This window comes from Cricetulus griseus, chromosome 2, assembly GCF_003668045.3.
Source record: "Cricetulus griseus strain 17A/GY chromosome 2, alternate assembly CriGri-PICRH-1.0, whole genome shotgun sequence".
In the NCBI taxonomy this organism is placed as follows: domain Eukaryota; kingdom Metazoa; phylum Chordata; class Mammalia; order Rodentia; family Cricetidae; genus Cricetulus; species Cricetulus griseus.
The window spans coordinates 382,518,183-382,545,171 of NC_048595.1; the positions used below are offsets into that span (position 1 = coordinate 382,518,183).

Consider the following 26,989-nt stretch of genomic DNA (forward strand, 5'->3'; position numbering starts at 1 on the left):
GGAGGCTTGCCCAGGGCACTTTGCTGCTTTATGTGTTGGGGGCAGGGCTGATAGGCACAGTGGAAAGGATCAGAGAAAGGGTGTCAGTGTGACACCCTTGGGGTACAGGCCAAGGCTGGCAGTCAGGGAGGGAGGGGGCTTTCCTACTTGTGTGTCCTCACCAGACCCTCAATAGCCAATGGCCTCATCTTCCTTTCCTTGAGCTGTTCGGGGATAACAAGGCTTGTAACAAATCACCCTGGTTTGATGGACAAAACTAGGCACATCCCGAGCAGGGTTTGTCTTTGAATTCTACACCCCAGGCTCTGCTGCAGAGTCCTTCTGCTGGCCAGGCTACTCCCTCACTGCCACCATGTCCCTGCGTGGCCCTCCATCTTTCTGCTGGCTCTGCCATGATACCTTGGGCAGAATGTACCCAAGGGAAGTAGGATAATGACTTGATTCACGGAGCAAGCCTGTGGTCCAGCAAGCCCCATCCCTGGGTCTCTACTCTTAAGAGAGAGAGTTCAGGCACCTCTTGCCCTATGCCATAGGGAAGCTGCATCTTGATGACAACCTCTAGAGAGGATTAACCCTCTCTCCAGAGTCCAGTTAACTACCACAGTGTACATGAGGGCCAGTGTGAGCCTGTCCCCTCACAGTGCTTCCTCCCTCAGGCCCCATAGCCAGTGGCTAGGTGGGCTACTGACCACCCACATAGACTTGCCTGGCCACTGTGGATGAAGTTTGAGTCATAGTCTCTGGCCAGCATGTCCAGCACAGGGCTGGTTTTAGAGGCCATTCCATCCAAGGCTTTGCATGCAGAGTATCACCAGGCAGTAGACCGGCAGATGAAAACGTCACTGTGCAGTGGCCTAGTAGGGTGCAGCCAGGGGAGGCATTGGGGACCAGGATTTCTCCCTTTAGAAGCTGTTGATCGTTGCTTTTGTTTCTAAACCCAAGCAGGTCAGGAAGTGATGCCAAGCAGGAGCTTCTGTGTGCAGCTGATACCCCTGTGGTGAGTGGGGCCCCACTGGCCTTCCTTGGGAGAGCTAGGAGCTATGGGAGACTTCAGAGTGAGAAAGACTAGGGTCCAAACCACATCTCTGCCACTGCTCCAGGGCCCCAGCTTAGATGCCTTTACCTGGAGGCCTGCGCTCCCCACCCCAGGACTGTGCCTCCCACCTGGAGACTACCCCCAGAAAGTTCATCTCATCTACCCATGATGCACTGTGATATGCCCAGGCTGGACAGTGGTTTAACAGAGCTGCAGTTCTATTTGTTATTGGCTCTGAATGGAAGAGGCACAGCCTCTCTACCCTGAGTCTACACTGTCTACAGGCTCACACCCTTCAGGTCACCCAGCCTTGAGAGGTATCTGGAAACCTCAGAGACAGCTCTCTTCTCTCTCTCCCCCAATGGCCATCACTCAGCCCTCCAGTGTGATCCTAATACCCCCATGCCAACTGGCATTGATGGAGGACCTGCCAGGAGAATCATGCCTGGAGTGAGAAGGCCACATGAGGGAAACAGAGTCACATCTGTTTCCAGGTTGGGCTAAGGCACAGAGGGTAGTGGCCATGGTCAAGGAGGGACCAGGATGCTTGTCTCCCGTTATTTCTGTCCTACAGCTTGAACCCTGCATGACTTGTGTTGCAATGAAGCCCAAACTCGGGGAGGGAAGGCAGGGGCAGGTGCAAGACAGGCACTTTTGGGGCTGTCACAGTGGCACACACTAGCCTCCTGCTGATTGCTCACTAGAGTGGCCAAGGAACTGCTGAGAATCTCCAACAGTCAGCTAAAGGGACCCCCACAGAAATGCAAGGTGTGCCTAGAGTCACCCATTGAGGAGGCAGCCCTTCCAGGCAGTCCTGCTCACAATACTGTATCCTGCCAGCCAGGCACAGAACCCAAAGCATTGAGAGGCCCGTGTCAAAGTGTGCATCCTGGTAACTGACAAGGTTAACCATGGCCTGTCAGTGACACCTCCATCTTCCTACCTGGTCCACTCATCATAGATAGGGAACATCGGGGGGGGGGGGCCCTGAGCCACTCTCTTCCAATGCATCTTCCTGCCTTGCTGGCTCTGCTTGGACCATCCTTGGGGATATTTGTCCTTTCTGATCATGAAAGGGTCCAGGCTTGAGGCAGGGAATAGCACCCCAGTGGCTCACATAGAGGTCCTTCTGGGGCTGGACAGTGCCAACACACCGAGGGCCAGGCCACACTAGCGCTCTGGGACCTTGTTTCCATGCCACTCTGCCTCATAGCCTCTAGATCTGGGTACATAATGTGGACTTCAGCCTAATGGCTCCAGGATCCTCACACTTCTCCTGTGACCCCTGTCTGGGAGGGAGCAGGGAGGTAGGCAGGCGTGGCATCAGGTGCTGGGGCTCCTGCAGAGAGCAAAAGCTGCCTGGCTTCCTGGGACTGGGCACAGAGCTTCCCTCTGCATTGCTGGGCACACCTGTCTGAGGCCTGAAAGACACAGCCCCTTCCCTTCTGAGAGCAGAACCACCTGGGGCTAGAGACTGTGAGCCTTCTGAGCCTCAGTTTCTTCACAGTGATTGGGCCTCACAGCTGGAGGGTTAGATGACTCCACCCAGCCTGGTGCCTGCCTAGGAGAACTGGAGAGAGGCCTGCAGTGGAGTCTCCAAGTTTGTGTTGGTACTGGGGAGCAGAGAGCTACAGAAGCTTCTTACAAGGTGGGAAGATTGCTCCGGTACAATGCTACTGCTCAGCTGGGAAGGCTGTAGGCCTTGCTTATAAGATGGGCTTACAATACATTTGCCCAAGACTCCCCAGCTCGTGGCTGTGAGTATCATCATCCACACCAGGCTGTCTGTCTTTACCAGGGCATCCTCCCTGCTGGGCTCTGTCCAAGGCTCTGGGAGCCCCAAGCTTAGAGCCAAGCACGGAGCCCTGCTGGCTTCAGGAAGTGCTAGTCGCCAAGGACAGACTGAACATCAGTGTCCAGCCAGGGTCCGCACTTCCGCCCAGCTGGCCACCATGGGGAGCTAGACTGCCTCCCACAAGGAAAAAAAATGGTTTTGAGTCTCCCCCAGCAAGGTCAGCTCAGGCCACTCTGGGGGGAGGCAGGGAAAAAAAACAGAGCCCTCAAGGAGGGGCTTTTCCTGTGTAAGAGGAGGGTGCATGCCCAAGGCCACTGCCTAGCTGGAGTCCTGGTGCCTCCATCTCTGCTTATGCTAGAGCTGAGTGCACAGAGCTCGGGTCTCAGCCAGGTGGACACTAGGAGCTCCCTGGACCTGACTGCCTTTGACAAGTGACTCCCTTCCCCCATTGTGGCCATTCCTGCCTAGTGACTGGTCAACTTTTCCTCTCTTCCCCCCACCCCCCACTTCCCTCATTGTCTCTGCTTGGTGATTTTGCCTAAGTGTCTGGCCCACTTTGGGGGAATCCTAGTCCACTGCTGGCTGATACCCTTAGCACCAAGCTGGCCGTGTTGGGCCCCTCACCTTGTTCCCAGCTCTCCTTCTTCCTCTAGGAGGCATCTCAAGAAGCCATAGCATCCAGCTCTACACCAAGACTGACTGACGGCCTTTGGGGTGAGGTAGTAGGTTGTATGGTTTTGGGCTCTGCCCCGCTCTGCGGTAACTATACAATCTACTGTCTTTCCTGAAGTGGCCGCAATATCTGCAATGGACACAGCGCCAGCCCTGGCTGGGGAGGCCGAGGGAGGTACAGGGAATGGTAGCTGCCATGCACAAAGAACTTTTGACAAGGACCTTGGACAGTCCCTTGACCTCTCTGGGGTGTGGGGATGAAAGCAGACGTGGCATTTCCAGGGCACCTCCTCTCCCTTTACCACACTGAAGGGACTTTCCTTCCCCTGACCCCATCATATTAGGCCTGGGCTCACAGGCCTCCAAAAGGAAAGGGTCCGGACTGGACCTTCAGCTCTGTTTCAGAGCTGCGACACTCAAGGTCAGGCCTCTGATGAATGGTGGCATGTCCATCTCCATAGAGACAGGGCATTTTTTACACAAAAGAAGTGAGAGGAAGGTTCTTAGCATGCTTGGGTACCCCGTGGACACAGCCTGCCCCTGGACTGTATAGGCCACTGTCCCTGGGGTGATGGGTTCAGACCCTGGAGACTTCCCTGATCCATCTGGTGGGTACAAGCATTTCTTGCTGAGCTACTGTCTCTGCTTCCCCACCTGCCCTGTGCCAGCTGTGCCCTATGGCTCTGGTAGCCTGTGGCCAGGGTGGGTGGGGAGCAGCTGGGCCTCCTCCAGAACATGGACACCGCAGGGTGAGGTAGTAGGTTGTGTGGTTTCAGGGCAGTGATGTTGCCCCTTAGAAGATAACTATACAACCTACTGCCTTCCCTGAGGGGCCCAGGGACACATCCACTTGGAGGCCCCTGCTCAGCAAGCCACGCGGAGAGCCTGTGCCGTAGATTGGATGGGGGCTGCATTGTGGGGCCTGGATAAAAATAAAGGCTGTTGTGACATGAATTTTCAACTGGTCTTTTGTCATTCTGGAAATATGGGACTGGTGGCTGAGGGCATGAGAGCACCGATCACACCATTGGCATGTTTGTGTGGACAAAGCATTGCCAGTAAGAGCTGCTCAGGATAGTGACTATTACCCCTCTCTCATATTGCATGTGCCCCCCTGCCACCCAAGCCCTGCACAGGACACTTGGCCTCGACACCAGTGGAGCAACAAACCCTGTGACTCCAGTCTGACCTCAGCCCACGGCCCTGAACAGATCCAAGGAAATCTGTCCTTTCATGCCTGCCTCCCTCAGGACAGTATTGGGGTGGCCCTGAATGTAACTTTCCATCCTAAGGCCAAATAATCATTTACCTTTCTACCAGGGGCCCTAAGCCTTTGTTCAGGCAGCTGTAGCGGTAGGGGTCAGCCCTCAGCTAGTCCTGTTCTTTTCTTACCTCACCAGATGCCAAGGGCCCTCCCTTGTGTGTGTTGGCCTGGCTGGGTTGATGCCTTGGCCCTGGTGTTCTGGCCTTATCCCATGGTAAATGCCATGGTCCCAGCTTCCATCCTGAGTCCTGCCTGGCCTGCCTCAGCTCTGTGCACCCACATATCTGCATAGTCACACCTGGGCAGACCAGCAACCTTAATACCCATCTATGTCCATCCTCAGCTACCAGGCCTCTTAAACCTAGCCTGCCACTCCCAAGGATCAAATACTATGCTATGTCCAGAGCCAAGAGTACCCAGAGGAATTAAGCAACAGGGAGGACTTCCTAAAGTGGGGACTATCTGAGCTGGGTCTTAATGGCTGTGTAAGAATTGGCAGCTAGACACTCAGATACTCGAACACTCAATGAAGTGTGCTGTTGTCCCCTCCCTGCAATCTTTTGGGGCCATGGTGGATGATAAACTGTCACCTTTTCACCTTTGTTTATCCTGTGGTTGGTTAGTTGGTCAAGTCTGTTAGCTCTTGTACTCTGAATGCCATTTCTGTCCATCCACCCTTGGCTAAGCCTCACGACCTAGAGTGGAGACCTTCGTGCCCTTCCCTGAGCGGAGCTCTGTCTGCCGTCTTCACCATCCCTTGCCCACCCTCCATACTCTTCTACCCAGAGCAGCTCCCCACCCCTTCATCCTCACACAGACCCAGCCTCGGACTACCACAGCCAGCTGTGTCTGTGTAAGCAGACTGCCATGCAGGCAAGTCACGCCTACCTCCTGACTCCTACACCACAGATGGCCTGGGCCCTGCGGAGCTCAAGTACTCCAGACACAGACAAGGACACATAGTAGCTATCTGTGGAGGCAGCCCCAGGGGTATCTGAGAGCCCCAAGGAGCCCTGTAGTCAGGGTAGCTCCCTGAAAGATGGCTTCTGCCCTGTCTTGTGTCTGACACTAGAGATAGGGGTGCAGGTGGGGGTCAGGGTACCCAGCACTCTGCAAAGTGGAAGTTCTAGGGTCTTTGACATAGGGAGACCCTATACTCACTCCTCCACTTCCACATCCTATTGAGGGAACAAAACAGTCCCACTTGAGAGGGTAGAGTCAGGATTCCAGGACATCCTAGATGATCTTGCTTCTGAAAAAGTACACAGGAAGGTCCTGGTCCCTGGTCAGATGCCTGATGCCACCTGCTGGTCAATCTAAGAAGTGGGTCCTGGGCTGGCCCTTGTAACCTGGGTATATGGGGGGTGAAGGGGTGGGGGTTCAGGGGCCAAGGGGATTCAGCAGGCTGCAGGTTCTAGGAAACACCCATCCAGGTAAGCTGGGACTATAGTCAGATGTACGTAAGTGACCTTGAGGACAAACTAGTTAAAAAAACCAGGGAAGAGAGCAGATTGGAACTCTGGTAGCCTCAACGCAAGGAAACCAGGCTCTGCAAAAACTGCTCAAAGCCCAGACGGCATGAAATGTAACTGAGTCATGCAGGAGCAAGACCTGCACCTTCTTGCTCCTCCTGGGATGACTCATCAGAGATGGGGGGAGAGTCTTCTGGGTGTGGCAGGTATAGCAGTGACAGAGGAATCCAGCAGTACTGAAGAGCTCAGGAATCACAGAGCCAGGGGCTTGGAACTGAGACCCACAAGGCTGTTAGTGCTCCCCAAGTAGTTTTACTTCCTTTAAAAAATAAAAAAAAATTGAACAAAAATATTGGATATATAATATATAATGAATGCTGCATATATGCAGTGTGATCTGGCATGGGTCCATCTGGGGTTATATACATCTGTCTACAGGACTCCTGTCAGACATGTACTGGGGGGATTTGTGTGTGTGTGTGTGTGCGCGCGCGCGCGCGCGCGCGCGTGCATGCACGCACACAGAAGGCTATAGAAACATCCGGTGCTTAGGCTCTGGGGGTATATTTCTGGGGCTTGCCCTAGGAAGGAAGCCCTGTTTTCAGGCTGTGCCATCTTAGCCTGTTCATCCCATGCAGCCAGCCTCCTTGTGATCAGCCTGTGAGAGGCGCCCACTGTGCTGATACCTCTTCCGCTAAGCTCTGTGTTTCCCAGCAGCGACACCATGTGGCAGCGGGAGACTATGGCAACTGTGAACTGAGATCACCAAGCCCCACCCACCCTCAGCTCCACTGAGGTTGTGATATAGGCATGGGGTTGGAGGGGTGCTGTTGTGGGCTATGCCAGCATTGGGTTCAAAGATAATCCAGGGAAGGTCTGCGTGGGGCTGAGCAGTTCCTGATGCCCCTGAGCATACAGGTCACCTCTTGGCTCTTCATATGATAAGGCTACGTAATAGGCTGCCCTCGAGTCCTTCTGAGTCACAGGGGAGAGCAGTGAGCCCAGGGCACAACTTGGCAGCACCCTGATCAGGACTGGTTTGCCCCCCTGTGAGTCAGCAGCACTATTCAGACACCCCTCCCGTGGGCATCATGGAGCCAGCCTAAAAGGGAAGGGACCATACTAAGACGATGTGGGGAGGAGATGCCTGAGTCTTTTGGAGACCTCATGATGGGGGTGACTGGGGAGAGGCCCCAGCTTGGAGGTAGCTGTTAGGGCTGAGCCTTGGGTGTTTGCACATGTGTGTCTATGACAAACTGGCAGATACACACCTGTCCTGTGACATTCAGTGGGTGTGTGACTCTGAGATGGACTGTGACACTTCAGACTGTGCCAGCTGGGTGAGTGCGACTGGTCAGCACTCCACTCTGGGCCCAGACAGCTAAACTGCACAAGTCAGCCCTGCCACGACCAGAGAACTGAGCTAGAATGCCTTTGGGTCTGGCATACTCATGGGCCCAAACCTCAGTAGAAGGGCAGATGGGACTGCCACCCACCACATGCTTCCTCTCCACTTGTTGCATCTGGATTCCCGAGTTCATTGTGCACACCCTTGCCAGCCCCAGCCTCTTCCTGACCAGCCAGGATCCAGCCAAGAACATCAACTGTGATCAAAGTGGGAAGCCAGGCTGCCCTATTCTGTAGGGGTGGCTCCATGGAGGTAGAAATGGGCAAGAGGGGACACAGGCTATTGTTTTAAACACAAGAGTGCTGGTGATACACCTTCAGAATGTCTGATTCCAGTCTTCAATACAAGCGCTAGAGGTTTTCTTCCCAAGCTGGCTTCATGGACATGGAGACTGAGGAACAGAGAGATGGAGCAACTTTCTCAAGGCTGCACAGCAGGCTAAGTAGAGTGTATATGCGGCCATGTCTATCCACCTGCATCTATAGCAGTCTTGCCCACTGGGGGCTGTGAAAGGGGCAGGCAGGGGGGAGGGACTAAGGAATCTGCACAACTCCCCTTCTTGGCAAGAGGAAAGTGGCCAGCTCACCAGTCTGGCTTCCCAAGAAAGAAGCCACTGCCCTGGGTTTGAACTAGGATGAGGAGGTGGCCTGCCTTAGAGATTCTGCACCCTGGCTTTCTGGCCCTAGGCATCAGACATGCCTTTAGCCATGACCACACTGGTGGTGATGAGTGATAACCTGTTAGCGTGAGGGTGAGGCACTGCCTTCTTTGGTCTCTGGAAGCCAAATTGAAGTATGTCCTGCCTTCTCCTTGTCACCTCTCCTCCCCTCCCCTCCCCTCTCTTCCCCTCCTCTCTTCTTTTCTTCTCCTGCCCCTACTGGGCCTCACTCGCCATGTCTACCCTTACCCTGGGCATCTTCTCTCTTGGTTCTGCCCTCTGCTCATTGCCTGGGTCAGCTTGGCTTGAGTTCAGGGTCACAGCAAGAACTGGGCCTTCTCAGGAGCCATTGCTTTCTGTGTTGTTAAACCTCAGTTGGCTAGCTTGCAGCTGAGCAGGGCTGTGGGGTATGAAGATGTTGGAGGTTGGGAACGGGGAAATTGGGGAATGTGAGAGGCCCTGAAGCCTGGAAAGGGCCCTCACAGGAGGAAGGAATGAGGTCATGTGGCTTTAAAGACAGGAATAGCCACAGAGGCCCCAGGAAGAGAAAACACAGCAAACCACACTGTATGGAGATCAGGATGGTGTGCGGAGGAGGCCCCAAGGGAGGTGTCCAGTGAATGTGGAGGAACCTTCGAAGGGTCAGGTAGAGTTGACAGAGCCCCTGTTCTATGGCTGGATATACTCTGAGCGTATGGGGTACTGAACAGGGGGCAGGGATTGACCAACTATAGAAATGAACAAGACCAATGCTGGGGACAAAGTGTTCCTGCTAGAGCACAGTAGCCCTGAAGGCCCAGTCAGTGTCCACTGCCCTGGCAAGTAAACGGGTACTTGACAGTCCTCTAGGGGAGCCAAGGTAAGCTGTGGCCAACCCTGACAGACGCCCTGCCTTTGAGGCCCATGTGCCTCAGCCACAGGAGGCCTGCCAACAGCCATTCAGGCCCACAGGCATTGCACCCCAGGGCCCCGGACATCCACAGTGGGCCCCAGGGTGTGGCAGAAATAGTGGCATCAGAATTCCTCACAGGGCAGGCCTCTTCCCCTCTCCCTGCTGTTTCTATTTAGGAAAAATGGCCTGTTTCTCCCTGGTGCTCAGCCATCCCTACACAGTAGCCTCATAAGCACTGACCAGGCCAAAGAGAGGCAAGCACATTCTGCTCAGCAGGGGATCTGCTCAGCAGGGGATCAATCGTTCATCAAGGAGATGCCTCCACAGTTTGCCCACAGGCATTTTCTCAGTTGAGGTTCCCTCTTCCCAGATCCCCTGTTGGTGGTTCCAACAAATGACCTAGTCCTCCAGACCAACAGCCCCTGAGCTCACTCTCCGAATAGTACTGGCAAAGTCCTCTAGCTTAGGAACACATGTGGCCCCATGGGGATATTAGAAGGACAGGCATGGGAGGGGTCTGAGGAAGGACAGTTCTGCTGTAGCTGTAGTCATTCTGCTGGCTGCTCAGGAGTAGGGGAGCATTCCAAGGCATGGACATTGTTCATGCTATTGTCTGTATTCATGCCGAACTTGTAGGTATTGTCTTGTCCTGTCCATTGAGGTCTCAGGGAAGCCTTGTCTGAGGTTGCTAGGGTTTTAAGTGGACACACAGGCTAGCCTATTGTCCAGCCACACCAGCTACTGCAATGCCTCCTCTTTCTCCGTCCTCCTATGCCCACTCCAATTTGTCATGTGCCCCTGGTATACGGTCCACTTCCAATAGTCCTCTAGAGCTCCAGGAACTGTGGTCTTTCACACCTGGCATTCAGGATGTATTATTAAGTGAATAAGTGATAGTTTTTTGCCAACTTGATACAAAACTGTCATCTGGGAAGAGGGAACCTCAACTGAGAAAATGCCTGGGGGCAAACTGTGGAGGCATCTCCTTGATGAATGATTGATGGGAGAAGACCCTGACTACTGAGGATAGTGCCACATGTGGGCAGTTGGGCCTGGATTGTGTAAGCAAACAGTCTGAAGTCTGAAAAGCAAGCTAGTGTTCCCCATGGTCTCTGCTTCAGTTCCTGCTTCCAGATTCCTGCCATGGGCTCCTGCCCTGGCTTCTTCCAATGATGGACTCTAACCTGTTAAGATAAAAACAAGCTTTATTCCTCCCAAGTTCAGTGTTGTATTGCAGCAAGAATCCAAAACTAGAAAGCTCTGTGTGTGTGTGTGTCTGTGTGTGTGTGTGTGTGTGTGTGTGTGTGTGTGTGTGTGTGTGTGTGTGTAAGTGAATGTATTAAAGTGAATGTGCCAGGAGTCAAATGAACCCAGAGCCAGGAGAGAATTCGAGAGAGGCTGCTGCAGGTTGGTTGAGGAGGTGAGTTCTGTGTCTTGTAATTGCTTGAGATACATTCTTGTATTGTGAGGATTCCTGGTAGTATAGGGATGTGGGAAGCCCTTCCTACGATCTTCAGCCTTTATATCCTCACTTGGAGTCATGTAGTAATGACTCAATGAAGGCTCTGACAAGGCCTATAAAGGAGGAAGCAGGCTAAAATAATTGGCTCACCCATGTTAGTGGCTGTCCCACAGAGCAAGAGCCATGTCAGGGCTTTAGTCAACAGAAGTTTCAAGTGGGCAGAAAGTCTTGGGAAGTGGCAGTCATTGGGCCTCTGATCAAAGTGGACCCACACAAAGCATGGCAGAGTGGCCCACCAGTGAGAAGCTATGTGATCAGTGGAACTGCAGCCCTCACCATCCCACCCTACTTGGCCATCCAGGGAGAGTCTCAGCCTGCCCAGCCCTTGGAGGTGACCTATCCTGTAGAAATCCAGCCTCAGGAAGGCTAGCTCAAGAGTAGCAGAGGGAAGGGCAACTGGATACATGCATGCGTGGGCCCACAGAACACTGGGATGGGCTCAGAGCCAGTGGGGCACTGTCTTAAGTTAGGCCCCAATGCTGGAACAAGGCAGGAACTCCGGAGCCAGAAGGTAAGGTATGGTCCTAGACACTTCCAGTTTCAGGCAAGGCTCTTGAGCATCAATGCTGCCTGTTTTCCTGAACACGGGGCTTCAGGAGTGCAGAGCCTGGCTCTAAGTGTAAGGCCCAGGTGTGGCCCATCTGCCCCTGGTTCTGGCTGGCTTTGCGAAGGGTGCTGAAAATAGTGGGTTTCTAGACTACAGTTTGGTCAGAACTGGGAGACAATGTGGTGATATTTTGTTTATGATCTAACAAATGAAGCTTGTCTGAAGATCAGAGTGCAGAGCTAGCCTCACTAGTTAGCCATAGAAGCCAGGCAGTGGTGGCACACACCTTTAATCCCATCACTCAGGAGACAGAGGCAGACAGATCTTTGTGAGTTCAAGTCCACCCTGGGCCACACAAGATTGAATCTGTTTAAAAGAGAAACAGAGCTCACTCAAAGGTGATACCTTTGGGATTACACACCTTTAATCCCAGCACTATGGAGGTGGGTACAGGAGTGATATGGCTGGGCAGAGAGAGAAATATAAGGCAGGAGGAGATGGGCTTAGGGCGGTCTGAGGAGCAGTGCAGTCTGAGGTTTGGTGGAGGCAGACACAGTTGTCTGAGGATGCAGTGTGAGGACAGCATCTCTCCTTTGGTTTGAGCATCGGTAGAGGTAAGAAGTCTAGTGGCTGTCCACTTTGCTTCTCTGATCTTTCAGCTTTAACTCCTGATAGCTGACTCTGAGTCATTATTATTGTTATTACTATTTGTGCAACAAGAGAAGACTATGCAGGCCAGAGAAGGGGGTCTGCAGCCCTTGTGCAGCTGGGCCAATGACCCCTTTATCCTCAAGCCACTTTATCCTGGTCACCCAGCCAAGCATGAGCTAGAGGGACATCATGAGCTTAAGGAGTTTGGAAAACTCCCAGCCCCTCTAATGGCTTCAGTCTCCCCACGTGCACAACAGTGTGACACGGAGTTGCTTTCTATTGCTGTGATCAGCATCATGACCAAAAGCAACTTGGGGAGGAAAGGGGTTTCTTCTGTCTTATGCTTCCAGGTAACAGTTCATTACATAGGGAGGAGCCTGGAGGCAGGAACTGAAGCAGAGGCCATGGAGGAACACTCCTTACTGGCTTTGGCTTGTTCCCTATGGTTTGCTCAGCCTGCTTTCTTATACAACCCAGAACACCTGCCCAGGGGTGGCATTATTCAGAGTAGGCTGGACCCTCTTACACTAATCATTAATCAAGAAAATGTCCTACAGACTTGTCTACAGACCAGTCTGAAGGAGTTATTTTCTCAATCACGGTTTCCTCTTGGAGGACGAAGAGGATCTGTGGCTCCCATCTAGGCAGTTTCTAGATTGTCCACCAGGTGGCGCCCTGCACTGGCAGATATGCCCATAGTAAAAGGCTGGCAGTGTGGGTGCTGTCCTTGGCCACCTCACTCCCCTTTAGAGAGACCTAATGGTTTTCGTAAGGTCTCCAGGGGTGGCAGCCTCTGAAAAGAGTATGGAGATGGAGGCTTGGGCTGAAAAGCCCCAGTGCTAGCCTGCCCTGAAGAAAACCCTCAGTCTCCAACCCACATAGACCTCTGACTCCAAATCTCTTTTGTAGGTTCACAGGACTCCCACCCCACGTCCACCTGAGTTTGCCATAGTGCTCTGCCTCTTTGAATTTCAGTTTCCCCATCTGTAAATAGATATTCTCACTCCTCCCTGGCTCAATAAGACTGGCCATTGCCCCCCTCACACACAAAGCCTGCCTATCCCCTCCAGCCGGCACCATCTCCTCCCCTACTCTCCCATGTGCCAGCCCCTACAGATAGGGGTGTCCTGCAAAGTGAAGGGTGCTGCATGGGTTAGGCTGTCTACAGGTCATGTGGCCCAAGGTCACACTCAGCAGAAGATGAAACAGTAAGAAAATGGGCAACTCTTGACCACTGGTCAAAAGGGTCGTCTATGACCATTGGAAAACACAGGTATTTACATTATGATTCAGAACTGTAGCAAAGTTACAGTTATGAAGGAGCAATGAAAATAATTTTATGGTTGGGGGGTTCCCTCAACATGAGGAACTGAATTCAAGGGCCAGAGCATTAGGAAGGTCGAGAACACTGCAGTGGTGGGTGGGAGGTGAACCCAGCACAGAGGGAGAGGCTGACTATCGTCTGCTTTTCCCAGATGAGGCCATCAAGACAGAGAAGCCAGTGTCACTTCCAAGGTCACATAGAGATGTTCCTTTGATGATCTCTGATCTTGAGCCTGATCATGGGAGTTGTGGCTGTCAACATGACTAATCACCACCGAGTAACATGTCATCATGAGAGCCTCAGGGATACTGATCTCCAAGAGAGTCACTAGGTCCCAAGGCAGACTCCAAAGAGCTTGACCCACAGGGATGCTGTGGTGGGGAGGGGAGGCAATTCAAGGACAGCCATGTGACACAGACAGGATGTCCTCACAGCTAATGCAACCTGGCTGGTCCGTGTCTCATTGAGGGGCTGGTGGTCAGCAGGTGGATTCTCCCCATAGGCGTGGACAAAGGCAGCTGCTGGCCCAACACTGAAGGAACCTGGTGAGTACAGGACCAGGTCCCAGACCCTGGTGGCTGGGGCAAATATCAGCCAGGGTGCCTGATCGGGGCTGATGGGCAGTGCCATTTACTGTTCTGATGCCCAGGGAGACAGCTAAGGCCGGAGAGAGTAACAGCATTGTGTGTCCCTATCACCTTCCTAGCTATTGATTTCTGCTTCAATTCCATCTGTCCCATTAAAGTGCTCACTCCTGGGGCCAGTGTGACCCTCTCCCTCCAGCCTTCCCTGCCACTGGGGGCTAGTTGCCCCTCAAGGGCACGAGTGTACCACCGCTGCTGCTCACATCAGGCCCTTCTCTGGCCTCCACCTCCAGCCTTTGGGAGCACTAGCCACTTGCCTGTTGGGGAGCTCTTGGGTATTGCATCTGTTTCTACATCCTGGAGTTTACTGTCTTCCGGCTTAAGGGTGAGAACCCTGGGGTACTGGGGCGGGCAAGTCCTCCCCAAGGTCTACAGCTTGGAAGATGCCAGTCAAAAGCCCTTGTGGTCTCATGTTACATAAACTTTGGCTTCATCACCACCTGTCCTGGGCAACTTCTTGTCTCCAGGGAGCTTTCCTGGACTCCATCTCGCCTCTGTGCCCCAGCTCTTATACCCAGATGTCCACAAAGCCCTGGCACCTAGGATGCTTGTGGGTTACTGGGACAGAGGGGAGCCAGTCACAGACAGGAGACATGTCTGTCACCCACAGGGTGAGGGTGCAGCCATATGCCCTCGCCACCACCCCAGGAGAAAGGCTAAAGGGTACCACCTACTCAGGGAGGCCAGGGCCTGGCACTGAGAGCCCCTATCTGCTCCAGATCTCCCCTTCTCCACCTTCTGAGTTGATCCAGTGTTGTCACGAGTCATGTGTGGTGAAGTCTCAGAGGAGGCCTGTTTGGATAGTGAGACCCGCAAAGACATAGGTGGCAAGAGCTAAGGAGAGACCTTGCCGTGGGGGAAGTACCTGCAGTAGGGATTGGGTGGAACTCTTCCTTCATGGCCCCCTCCTACTCCTGTGCCCCAAACCCCACTTATCATGGAGTTAATATCGAGGTGTATCTCAGTCTGGGCTCTAAGGGATGAATAGGAGTTCGTGGAGGAGAAGAGAGGCGTGTTTTGTGTTGAGGGCACAGGAGAAGCAAAGGCTTGAGTGAGGACAGAAACTACTATGTGAGCGAGTAACAAGGACACATGGGATGGGGAGAGGGGTGGCGGCTGCTCTACCAGGAAGGGGAGATGGGTGCTGGGCTGTCCAGAGCCACTCTGTCTATACCCTGTCCTTGCTCTAACTTCAGTAGTCTGTCCCGTCTTCCTCAGCCTCTGCCATCCTGAGCATTGTAGAACTTCCCACCCCATTCCCACATCTCCTCTTGGCCAGGTGGACAATGTTTATTAGATAGAAAAGAATAGTGATACGCAGAAAGATGCCAAAGTGATGGAACCACCGCCCCCATCCCACTCCCTCCCCGAGCAAACCTGGAATGGGTCAGGTGGGAATTCCCCGTCTCTGCCCTGAGTCCAGTCTTGGGATGGAGACCAGGGGTCCTTACACTGAATACTTACATAGCCAAGGCTGCAGTTGCATGGGGAAGGGCCATCCCACCCACTCCAGCCCAGCATCCCAGCTCATCTCCTAACTTCTTCTTCCCCTCAGGACTCTTCCCAACAGGGTCTGTTGTAAGGAAAACATGATCATTCATTTCCATGAATGCAATGATGCTACTACCTCTTGTCACTGCTTCTGTGAGGGGCTCTGCTGAGTTACTATCCCCCTGTCTCCTCCAGACTTTGGCCACATCTGGCCACTGGCATTGTCCATTATCCCTGTTGTGGGATATTTGTATGTTGTGATTGGTGTGATAAAAAGCTGAGTGACCAATGCCTATGCAGGAGGTATAGGCAGGGCTTCTGGGCAGAGAGAGAATTCTGGGAAGAAGAAGGGGCAGTCACCAGCCAGACATGGAGGAAGCAGCATGGGCAGTATGGAGAGATGAGGTAACAAGCCATGAGACAGCATGTAAGTTAATGCAAATGGGTTAATTTAAGTTATAAGAGCTAGTGGGACAAGCTCAAGCTAAGGCCAAGCTTTCATAAGTCTCTGTGTCATTATTTGTAAGCTGATGGCCCAAAGAAAAATCTGACTACATACCCCAGAGCATCTCTTGCCTCCCTGATCTAGCTCTGTCATCCTTCCTCAGGGTGATCTGGACCAAGCTTCCCCTCCCCCCACTCCCTGCACCTCCCTCTAACTGACCCCTCCCTCCACTTGTCCCTCTTCTTGTTGGGAGCCTGTGCACATTGCCATTTCCTCCACCCTCACCTGCCCTGCTAGGATGCAGCCCTTTCTCTCCATCCTCCATCCTTCTTCCTAACCTACCTGGGCATCTGTGTTTCCTGCCCGATAGACAGTGCCATGACACCAGATGTCTGTTCGAGGCATCTGGGAGAATGCTTTTGGTATATGGAAGCCCTAGAAGTGGAAAGTCATTCTGGGATACACAGTACTGTCCTGACTCAGCCATGCCTACAATCACACCAGTGTTGGATGCTGGCCCTCTGCCTTGCAGCACTGGGTAGCTATCCCCTTGGTGGTCTGGTAATACTGGGAGTAAGAAGTGGCAGGGAATGGGGGGGTGATAAGCATGGATGTCCTAGGAGCCAGTAGGTAGAAGGGCCTTATGATGGCTTGAAAGAAAATGACCCCCAAAGGGAGTTGCATATTAGGAGGTATGACCTTGTTGAGGAAACATGTTACTCTGGGAATGGGCTTTGAGGTCTCCTGTGCTCAAGTTACACCCAGAGTCATAGTCCACTTCCTGTTGCCTCCTCTTCCAGTACCATGTCTGCCTACATGCTGCTATGTCTCATTATGATGATAATGGACTGAGCCTTTGAAACTGTAAGCCACCCCCAAATAAATGTTTTCCTTTACAAGAGTTGCCTTGGTCATGGTGTCTCTTGTTAGCAATAGAAACCATAACTAAGACAGAAGTTGGTACCAGGGATGGGTATTGATTTGATAGGCCTGACCATACTTTCGTTTGAAGGAATGTGGACCTTGGGACTGTGGATTAGAAAAGCAGTTGAATAATTTAAGTGCCGCTTAAGGGGCCATCCTAGTAGAAGCATGGAAAGACAGTGGTGCTGAGTGTGAGTTGATGGACTGTGGGGAGCTGGCTCAAAGGGTTTCAAAGGAGAATTTTAATATGTCTTGTGATATTTTGGTGAAGAATGTGACTGCTTTTGCCCTTGTCCAAACAATTTAGCCATGCCTGTGTCTGGCTAAATTGAAGAATTTTGGATTAATTCCACTGGCAGAGGAAATCTCAAAACAGCCTAGTATAGATTCTGTTGTGTGGTTGTTAGTGTTAACTCTAATGAAGATTTATAATGAAAAAGAGCAGTTGAGCAAATAAAAATACAAAATGTACAAATTGAGGAGAGAAGGAGCACCAGGAGCTAAGTCCTGTGACTAAAGAGATAAATAGATTAAGAAATGGAATTAAGGGACTGGTGACCTAACAGCAAGATCCCACTCAGCTAAGTTTCTAACTTGTGAAAAGGAATCAAAGAAAAGCTTAGAGCCAGGTGATGGTGCATACCTTTAATTCCAGCACGCGGAAGGCAGAGGCTGGTGAATCTCTGAGTTTAAGGCTAGCTTGATCTACAGAACAAGTTCCAGAACAGCCAAGCCAAGCTTAGGCAGTGGAGGAAACCATGGAAAACAGGAAGCTGGTAAGGAGTGCACCACCATGCCCAGTTAGAGACTTTTTTAGTTGCTCCTTGACTCTAAAGCCAATTTCTTCTGCTCACGGGGGCTGGAACATAGACCCCTTGTTCAATTACATCTTTACTCCTTCCCTTTAATCCCAGCACTTGGGAGGCAGAGACAGGTGATGGGCAATGTCCTTCTGTATATATGTTTCATTTGCTGGTTAATGGATAAAATACTGATTGATCAGTAGCCAGGCAGAAAGTATAGTCAGGGCTACCAGACAAGGAGAATTCTGGGGAGAGGACAAGGAGAGTGAGTTGCCAGAGGGACGCCATGAAGCTGCTGGGAAGATAGGACACTGGGCATTCTCTATTAAGATAAGGCCATATAGAAATACATAGATTAGTGGTTATGGGTCAATAATCAAGAGAGAGCTACCCAGTAAGAAGCCTAAACCATCAGCCAAACAGTTTATAATTAATATAAGCCTCAGTGTGTTTATTTGGAGTTAAATGGCTGTGGAACCAGGTGGGACAGAACCTCCATCTATAGACAGGCAGATCTCTGTGAGTTTGAGGCCAGCCTGGTCCACAAACCAAGTTTCAGGACAGTCAGGGCTATTACACAGAGAAATCCTGTCTCAAAAAACAAAGGCATGCATCAGGCATGCTTCTTAATGGAGGCCTAAAGAGGCCATTGTATGATGCTGTGAAGTTGAAGCCTGGATTGCCTTGGAGACCCCAAGATGTTGGAGATGCCAGAGCCTTGTTGGAGTAGGCATGACCTTGTTAGAGGAAGCATGTCACTGTGGGTGTGGGCTTTAAGGTCTCCTATGTTCAAGCTTAGTTCAGTGTCTCAGTTCACTTCCTGTTGCCTGTGGATCAAGATGTAGGACTCGCCGGGTGTTGGTGGTGCACACCTTTAATCCCAGCACTTGGGAGGCAGAGGCAGGCAGATCTCTGTGAGTTAGAGGCCAGAGTGAGTTCCAGGACAACCTCCAAAGCAACACAGAGAAACCCTGTCTCAAAAAACCAAAATAAATAAATAAATAAATAAATAAATAAATAAATAAAATATAGGACTCTTAGCTCCTTCTCCAGCACCACATCTGCCTGCATGCTGATGATAATGGACTAACCCTCTGAAACTGTAAGCCACTCCATTAGATGTTTTCCTTTTAAGAGTTGCTGTGGTCGTGGTGTCTCTTTACAGCAATGGTTTTGTATGTGAGCTTGACACAAGCTAGAGTTTTATCAGAAGGAGCCTCAGCTGAGGAAATGCCTCCTTGAGATATAGTTGTAAGGCATTTTTCTCATTTAGTGATCTATGGGGTAGGGCCCAGCCCATGGTGGGTGGTGCCATCCCTGTGCTGGTGGTCCTGGGTTCTATATGAAAGCAGGTTGATCAAACCAGGGGAAGCAAGCCAGTAAGCAGCACCCTTCCATGGCATCTGCCTCAGCTCCTGCTTCCAGGTTCCAGCCCTGCTTGAGTTCCTGTTCTGACTTCCTCTAATGATGGACAGCAATGCTGAAGTGTAAGATAATAAACCCTTTCCTCCCCAACTTCCCTTTTGGTCATGGTGTTTTGTGACAGCAATAGAAACCCTAACTAAGACAAATTGGTACCAGTGTAGTGGGGATGGCTGTGACAGACCTGACCATGTTTTGGGGAGGATTGTGGAAGGACTTTGGAACTTTGGGCTAGAAGCCATTGAGTGTTGCGACTTCAGTGGAATGTTCTGTGGGAGCTTGGAAGATAAGAGTGTTGAGAGCAGTGCAGAAGATAGAGGCCTGACTTGTGAAGTTTTGGAGGGTAGATCAGAGATTCTATCTGGGCTATTTGATAGTTTGATTTAAGATCCAGGGTTCTGGTTAGCTGGGGCTGAAGAATCAGTTGTGATTACCAAGGTACCAGAACTACTGAAGTGAAACCTTTATGTTTATGGAACAATTGATGCTGGCCGGCTGAAGCTAAGAAATTAGCAGTGATTAAGAAGAGCCGGCATGACTGAGGTGAAATCTGGGAAGTGTTTCCTGAGAGCAGCTGTGCTCCAGAGGTGGCCAAGGTTGTACCTCGTGCTGGAATCTGCTCTTAGTAATGTGTAAGAGTCATCCAGCTGGTACTGGGTTTGAAGGCATGAAGGGTTCACGGAGAGCAGCTGAGACTTGGCACTGTAAGAGGCCAGGATGGCCATTGGTGAAGGTGTGGTCTCAGTGGCAGTTGAAGGCCCAGGACTAAAGGGATCATGCAAAGCCTTGGCACCATGAGGAGAGCCTATGAGAAGCTATCGGTGAAAGTGCAGCCCAGTTTCAGCAGAAGACCCCAGCATTTTAGAAGTGCCAGGACCATGGGATGACCACCAAGAACAGCAGCAGCAGTGGAATGGAGCCATTCGGAGCCTAGAAGATGTGCTGTGTGTGCTGCAGAAGGCAGAGCCAAAGAAGTGACCCAGGCCCTTGGAGGAGTCCAAAAGATCGAGAGTAGATCCCAGATAATGGATGGTTAGAATTTTGTTTTTCTTTGATTTGATAGTGACTGTGCTGGGGCCCATACTTGAGAGGCTAGAATTTTAAAAGACTGGATTTTTTAAAAAAAGAAATTGACTATTTTAAAGGAACAGAAATTTTTTAATGTGTTTGAATTTGTAAAGACTGGGACTTTAACAGTGATTTAAGATCATGAATATGAGTAAGAAAGGAAGGGTTGTAGCTTAATAGTGATGTGTTTGTGTGTCAAGTTGACAAGGGGCCAGTTGTACTGGCTGATTTTGAGTGTCAACTTGAAACAAGCTATAGAGTCATCAGAGGAAGGAGCCTCAGTTGAGGAAATGCCTCCATGAGATCCATTTGTAAGGCATTTTCTCATTTAGTGACTGATGGGGAGGGCCCAGCCATGATGGGTGACACCATCCCTGGGCTTCTGGTCCTAGGTTCTTTAAGAAGATAGTGTAAGCCAAATAAACCATTTCCTCCCAACTTGCTTTTTGGTCATGGTGTTTCATCACAGCAATAGAAGCACTTAGATGGTGTGACATGGCCCCAAGAGTCCAAAGACCAGGCAAAGGTCATATCATGGCCAGGCATCCAAGATGGCAGTCAGGTCTTCAGTTCCCAGGCTAAGCTCAGGACAGAGATGAACAGGCTATGATTTTCTCCCATGCTTGAATGAGCCAGTCTCAGGATACATCAGCCCCTGGGCTGGGGAGTCTAGTGGAATCAGAGAGAGGTGAACTGGGCTTCTGGCAATCCTGCCAACACTGTCAGCTCTCTAAGGTGGCCATGACTCAGGATAAGTAGCCAGCATGTTGTGCCCCCCCCCCCGTCTTTGTTTTTTCTAGTGTAGCTGGCCTTATAGGGCCACTGGGGAGCTGGCCAAGGTGTCTGATAGCTTGGTCTTCAGGTAGGCATGGTTCTCACTTAGCAATCAGTTCAGGCTTCCTGCCCCAAAGGCAGTATGGCCACAAGAGTCCAGATCACATACCACAAAGAGTCCTTTGGGATCCTGGGGCCTCTGTGAGTGCCAACTTGGTTTCTGCCTCCCTGTCTCTCCCTATGGTTGGGCCTCTGTTAGTTTATTTACCCAGATCTCCATCTTTCTTCCAGGGCAAAGATCCTCTAGCTCACTTCAGAGCTCAAGGCTAAGACCCTGGCCCAGCCTAAACATCTCTATCCCCCTGTTTACCTATGATCTGTCTACCCCTCCCCTGGCTCTGCCTCATATCACCCAGGTCACAGGAAGAGTTTAGTCCCTATCCTGGCTCATTGACTTCTGGGCCTCAGAGTTTTGTCTTCAGAACAGAGATTGTTGTACCATGCCATAGGACCACCATGGATACTGAAGATGTTTGTTCTTAACAATCCTGAACACAGGGCTCTCTCTATCCCTGTTCTCATCTGGAAAGCCCTGGGAAGAACACAGGGAGAGTGGGGGCAGCAGAGAGCAGAGACCAGGAACACCAGCATGGAGCCTGAAGTAGGATGGCTGGAGATCCTGGTGTAGAGGAGGTTAAGATTGTTCTAAGTAACCCAGGGGTGGTGGCGCTCACCTTTAATCCCAGCACTCGGAAGGCAGAGGCAGGAAGATCTCTGAGTTTGAGGTCGGCCTGCTCTACAGAGCAAGCTCCAGGACAGCAAGCTCCAGACCTACACAGAGAAACCCTGTCTCAGAAAACAAAAACAAACAAAAAGATTGTTCCAAGCACACACATGGGCCAAGCGTGAACAACGCAGTGTAAACTAGACACCCTGGGGTGCTCTGCCCAAACGACCATCCATACTGACTGACTGCCTGCCCCACTTGCAGAAACTGTCTGAATTCTCAGGCTCAAATCAGGAAAAGAAGAAATAAATTCTTTGTAACCCTTTCCCATAAGCTATTACAATTCTATCTTTGTTCCTCTAATGAAGCAAATGCTGGAGAAACGGACGGCCCTTCAAATTTCTGTGGAGCCTTAAATAGAAGGTCCAGGCCAGGCTGCGCCCCCACCATTACGGGGGCACCAGCTGGGAGAGGGAGTAACTACAAGGGCATCTCAGCTGAATGACCTTCAATCTGAAGATGCTACTTGCTATGGAGTGGGAGAAACAGGCAATAGAGAAGGTCAATGTCAAAACGGTTGTCAACATTGTCCAAAGAAGCGGTCTGCCCATACCTACCAACCTTGGTTTTGTGGAGTTCAAGGTCTCAAGGCCTTCCTGGCTGTGAGGAGAATGTGTGGGTCATGGGACTAAGTTCAGGGCAGTCACTGTTCTCAGCTGTCTCCTGTACTCCTAATTACTGGAGAGAGCGAACAAAAAGCTTAAGTGTGTACACACATCCACGCACAAGCTCACACAGATGCATCCACCCGAACAGGAGCATGTGCGTGTATGTGTCCGTAAAAGCATGAATGCGTGCTCATATGTACATCTACGTGCATACTTTTTTTTTTTTTTCATCTGGAATGGCACCTCTGCCCATGTATGTGGTTATTCACACCACTGGTGAGCTTGAGGGACACAACTCACTGATTTGCTAGGATGTCTGTCATGATATAGACCCATGCTACCCGCTCCCTAGCAGGAGAGCCACAGGAATTTATGTCCTTATCCATGTGCCCCAAGTCAGAAATCCCTGGAGAAGTGTGGAGTCAGCTGAACTCTCTCAAAAGTTACTGTTTTCCTTTTGTACTTGCTGCCTTGCTACATTTCATTACTACTTGTCCTTGTGTCCTCCCAAGGAGATACTTTGAGACCATAAATACTGGGTTAAAATTTCACCCACTTATTCTAGTACCCATGGATAATTTTTGCCAGATTCCATTGTCGCAATGGTTAAATGATTTTTGTATTCCATTTTATTGTTTTACCATTAATCTCAGAAGAGATTCTAATCCCAAGGAGTTTCTAGTCTAGTGAGAAAGACAGCTAGGGTGTGGACAATACAATACAATGGCAACAGAGGGAGGCACAGGGATGGAGGTGGCATATAGCAGGGCACAGGGAGGCACAATCAGGGAGGCCTTCCTGGAGGAGCTGGTCCAAGAAATGAGACTTTAGAGGAAAAACAGACACGAGAGGCAGAGATGGCCTATAGAGGGAAAAATGAGCAAGGGGCAGCACAACTAAGTCAGTGACTGGAGAGAGGTGAGATGTGGCTGGTGCTGATTCCTGGTGTTGGGTCACAAGGCTCTGCCCAGGACTGCTGGTTGCCACAGTGTAGGGGTGTGGACAGAGACAGCCTATAGAATCAGTCAGGTGGGACATGAGCAGATGGGGTCACAAGGTCTCCATGCTTGCCCTTCATCACCTCTGCCCTCCTGAAGCTCCTCTAATGGTCCCCCCAAAACAAGGTCTTGCTGGGCAGTGGAGGCACCCACCTTTAATCCTAGCACTCAGGAGGGAGAGGCAGGCAGAGCTTTGTGAGTTTGAGGCTAGTGTGGTCTATAGAATAAGTTCCAGGACAGCCAGGACTACATGGAGAAACCCTGTCTCAAAAACAAACAAACAAACAAACAAACAAAACCAACAATAAGAAAAACAAAACAAAACAACAAAGAAACAGAAAACCTAGTCCCAAAGAGGTGAGACCAATGTCACCCTGAAAAGTAGGTGTGGATTAGCACTCAGACTTAGATCAAGCTGGTTTTGAGAGAGAGAGAGAGAGAGAGAGAGAGAGAGAGAGAGAGAGAGAGAGAGAGAGCCTTCCTTCTGTGGAGGGGTCTTCCTCCTGGAGCTTGCACCTCCCCAGACCCAGAGCATACTCCATGGGGCCCGCCCACCCAGTTTAGAGAGTTCTTGGTGAATTTGGGTCCTGCCAGGTCTGTTTTATTTCTGTTTTTTCCCTTCCTCTGTCATAGCCAACTTGTTGGGCTTCCTCCCAAGGAGGCAAGGGTGATCAGGCAAAAAGGTGCACTTGCCTTCACTTCTCTTCCCTTGAGGATTGAGCATCCCCACCCTGGATTGAAAAGTGAAGCCTACAAGGCTTTGGGTCTGCTATTTTGAGAATTTGCCAGAGCAAGCTCCCCCTGGCATTTCTTTCTTCCTGCTCCCAGTAGGATGTTTCTCTGTTCATTTACAGACCAAAGCCACAACATGGGACAGTGGCAGGGCTCAGAGAGGAACTGGGACAGCCAGCTGTTCAGGAGGGTAGAAATACAGAGAGGTGGTCCCAGGCCCAGGGTGGACTTGGGTGGTGACCTTCAGCTGGCCTGCTCTGGCCTTTCTGGATTGATTCACTGAAAGGAATCAAGTCCCCAGAGCCATGGGCTTGGGGCTAGTTCTAGGCCTGGACTAGTCCTGAGTGTATTTCCAAAGCACAGAGCACGAGACACAGTCTGGAAGGTCACGTGGTTGCCTCCTCTTCCCCCAGTCAGGGCACACCTCCCTGGCACTGTCTTTCTGGAGCCTGCCACCAAGATACTACACAGGATCCCAGGCTGGCCAGGCAGTCCTGATCCGCTAACTTAGCCTCTCACCTTACAACTAGGAACAGGCTGCCAGGAGACCAAGGTCACAGAGCCCAGGAGGAAGCATGGGGAAGAGTTGAAAAAATGAGGACGTGTGAGCAGGGCCTCCATGCATCTGGGTCAGGCCTGCATTCCTTTAAGCCTTCCAGCCTCAGTTTCCACCCCTGGGAATAGGCAGAAGATCAGTCACGGGGTGTTCAGTACCTGGAGGTGTCATTGGTTGCCTCTCTGAGCAGTGAAGCTGGGGTTAGCTCTGGGCTGTTTGACCCTCTTTCCTCTGGACCAGTGACATCCTTCAGAACTGTGGTCAAATCTCTGCCTAGTGACTACCTTTCTGTACCAGGGAAGTCATGGATCACATCTACAAGGGCAGGTTACTTAACCTTCTCCAGTTACTTAACATGGGACACATGGAGTCAGTGATACTCATGACTTAAATAGGGGCCCCAGAGACTTGGGGATGGCTCAGTCAGTAGGGTATCCACTGCACAAGCATGAGCACCTGAATTTGGAACTCCAACTCCCACACAAAAGTTAGATATGGCTACACAAAGTTGTGACCTCATCCCTGGTGGGAAAAGTGGAGAAAGAAAGGTCCCCGGTGCTTGCCAGCCAGCCAGCCTACCTGAATCTGTGAGCTCTAGGTTCAATGAGAGAACTTGTCTCAAAAAAGATGGAAATAATAGTGTCTTCTAACCTCAACTCTGGCATCCACATGAACATATATACACGCATTCCTGCATGCACATGTGTGCATATATCTACCACACACACATCCGTGCACATACCACACAATAAAATAAGAGCCCCAGCTGTGTGTGCAGTTAACAGCATGCTAGGTGTTGAGATCAGCTCCTGCTCTGGGAATTGGGAATATATAAGCTATGTGTAAAATAATCTTCAAAGTTATGCTGAAAGCATAGAAAAGATGCCAGGACTAAGGGGAGTCCAGGCCCTGTATAGGGGAGAAAGACCCCAACGACGTTGTCACAGCCCTCTGCTCCAAGGCATCTGCCAGTCTGGAGAAGCCAGGCTTTCACTTCGGAGTGGGAAGTAGGTGTGTAGACAGAGTTCAAGGACCCCCCACCCCCGGCAATCAGCAATGCCTCACTTGCAGGTAAGAGTAAAGCAGGAGTAACTGGGCTCTCACCTCAACTTCCTCTAGCAATCCTGAAGGAAGACTTCCTTGGCCTCCAAAGGAAGAAAAAGGAAAGGAATAATAGTAGACAATCATGAAGTCAATGGCCTTCAGGTTTAGCATCCTAAGTCTTGTCACTAGGTGGCCCAGACAACTTCAGGACATAAATTTGGTTTCAAATGATCTGGGGTGGTAGATGTGTAAGTGAACAGAAATCTCATTAGAAGGAACCTCCACCTTCAGTCTCATGAAAACCCAGCAAAGACTGGTTCAAAGACCCAGAGATGCCTTGGGAGGCACACACCAAAACAAACAAACAAAACATAGCCACGATGCCACCAGACAGAAGCCAGGCATAGCGATGCATGTCTGTAATTCCAGGACATGGGGGTTGAGGTCAAGGAAGATTATCAAGAGTTCTAGGCCAGCCTGGGCCGTAGAGCAAGACTTAGCCACAACCCAAGCTCTGCTGACTGAGCAGCAGCCACCTGCATGATCTTTGAGTGCCCTGCTCTCCAGGCTCTACCAGAAATCACTTTTTAACCATAGCAGATGACCACATTAAGGCCCTGTCCATGGTAAACCTCAGCTTCCCTCAAGTGGAGGACTCTCCTGTGCAGGGAGTCACAGGTGCGCAGGTGGCCCCAGGCAGGTGGCTAGGGCAGAGGCAGGGAGGTGGTATGCCCTGACTTTCTTATACATGTGTTATGGCTCTGTGTCTTCAGACAGAGAGGAACAGATTTGCCTTTAATAAATTAAGTATAAACAAGGGGCTGGAGAGATGGCTCAGAGGACAAAGGCACTTGCTAGCAAGTTGGATGACCTGACTTCGATCCTTGGAACCGACGTGGTAGGAACCGACTACCACAAGTTTTCCTCTGTTCTCCATATGTGGACCATGGTGTGGTCCCCCAAATAAAAATTTTAAAACTATACACTGAAATTTTTTCAAGTGTAAGCAAGTATGGGGGAGGTATAGTAACACATAAGGACTGAATTCAAGCCCCCAGAACCCACATTTAATTTTTAAAAAAGGCACTATAGTACATACTTGTAAGACAAATTCCCTGGAACTAACTGGCCAGCCAGCCTAGCCTGCTTGACAAGTTCCAGGCCAATGAGAGACTGCCTCAACAGGAAAAAGTGGATGATGCCTGAGGAGCAATACCCAGGGCTATCCCTCTGTACACATACATTTGCACACATGCCCACAGGAACACACACACACACACACACACACACACACACACACACACACACACACACTGGAAACAGATTTATTCAAGGATCGCTTCTGTGTGTAGGGTGAAGCAAAGTCCCTGCTTTGAACAACTGGCTGTTTTCAGGATCACTTTCTTTCTAATTTTGCTTGCAATTTCCCAGACCTACCTTGCAATTCAAATC

The 26,989-nt window shown here is 50.9% G+C and overlaps 2 non-coding genes across 2 annotated transcripts; both read left to right on the forward strand.

The window, feature by feature from the left end:
* Positions 1-3,543: 3,543 nt before the first annotated feature.
* Positions 3,544-3,617, forward strand: Mirlet7c-2 (microRNA let-7c-2). The gene has a single exon (NR_162737.1). It is a non-coding gene; the product is annotated as a microRNA let-7c-2 (primary transcript).
* A 627-nt stretch (positions 3,618-4,244) lies between these two features.
* Positions 4,245-4,344, forward strand: Mirlet7b (microRNA let-7b). Its single transcript, NR_105088.1, has one exon. It is a non-coding gene; the product is annotated as a microRNA let-7b (primary transcript).
* Positions 4,345-26,989: the final 22,645 nt, after the last annotated feature.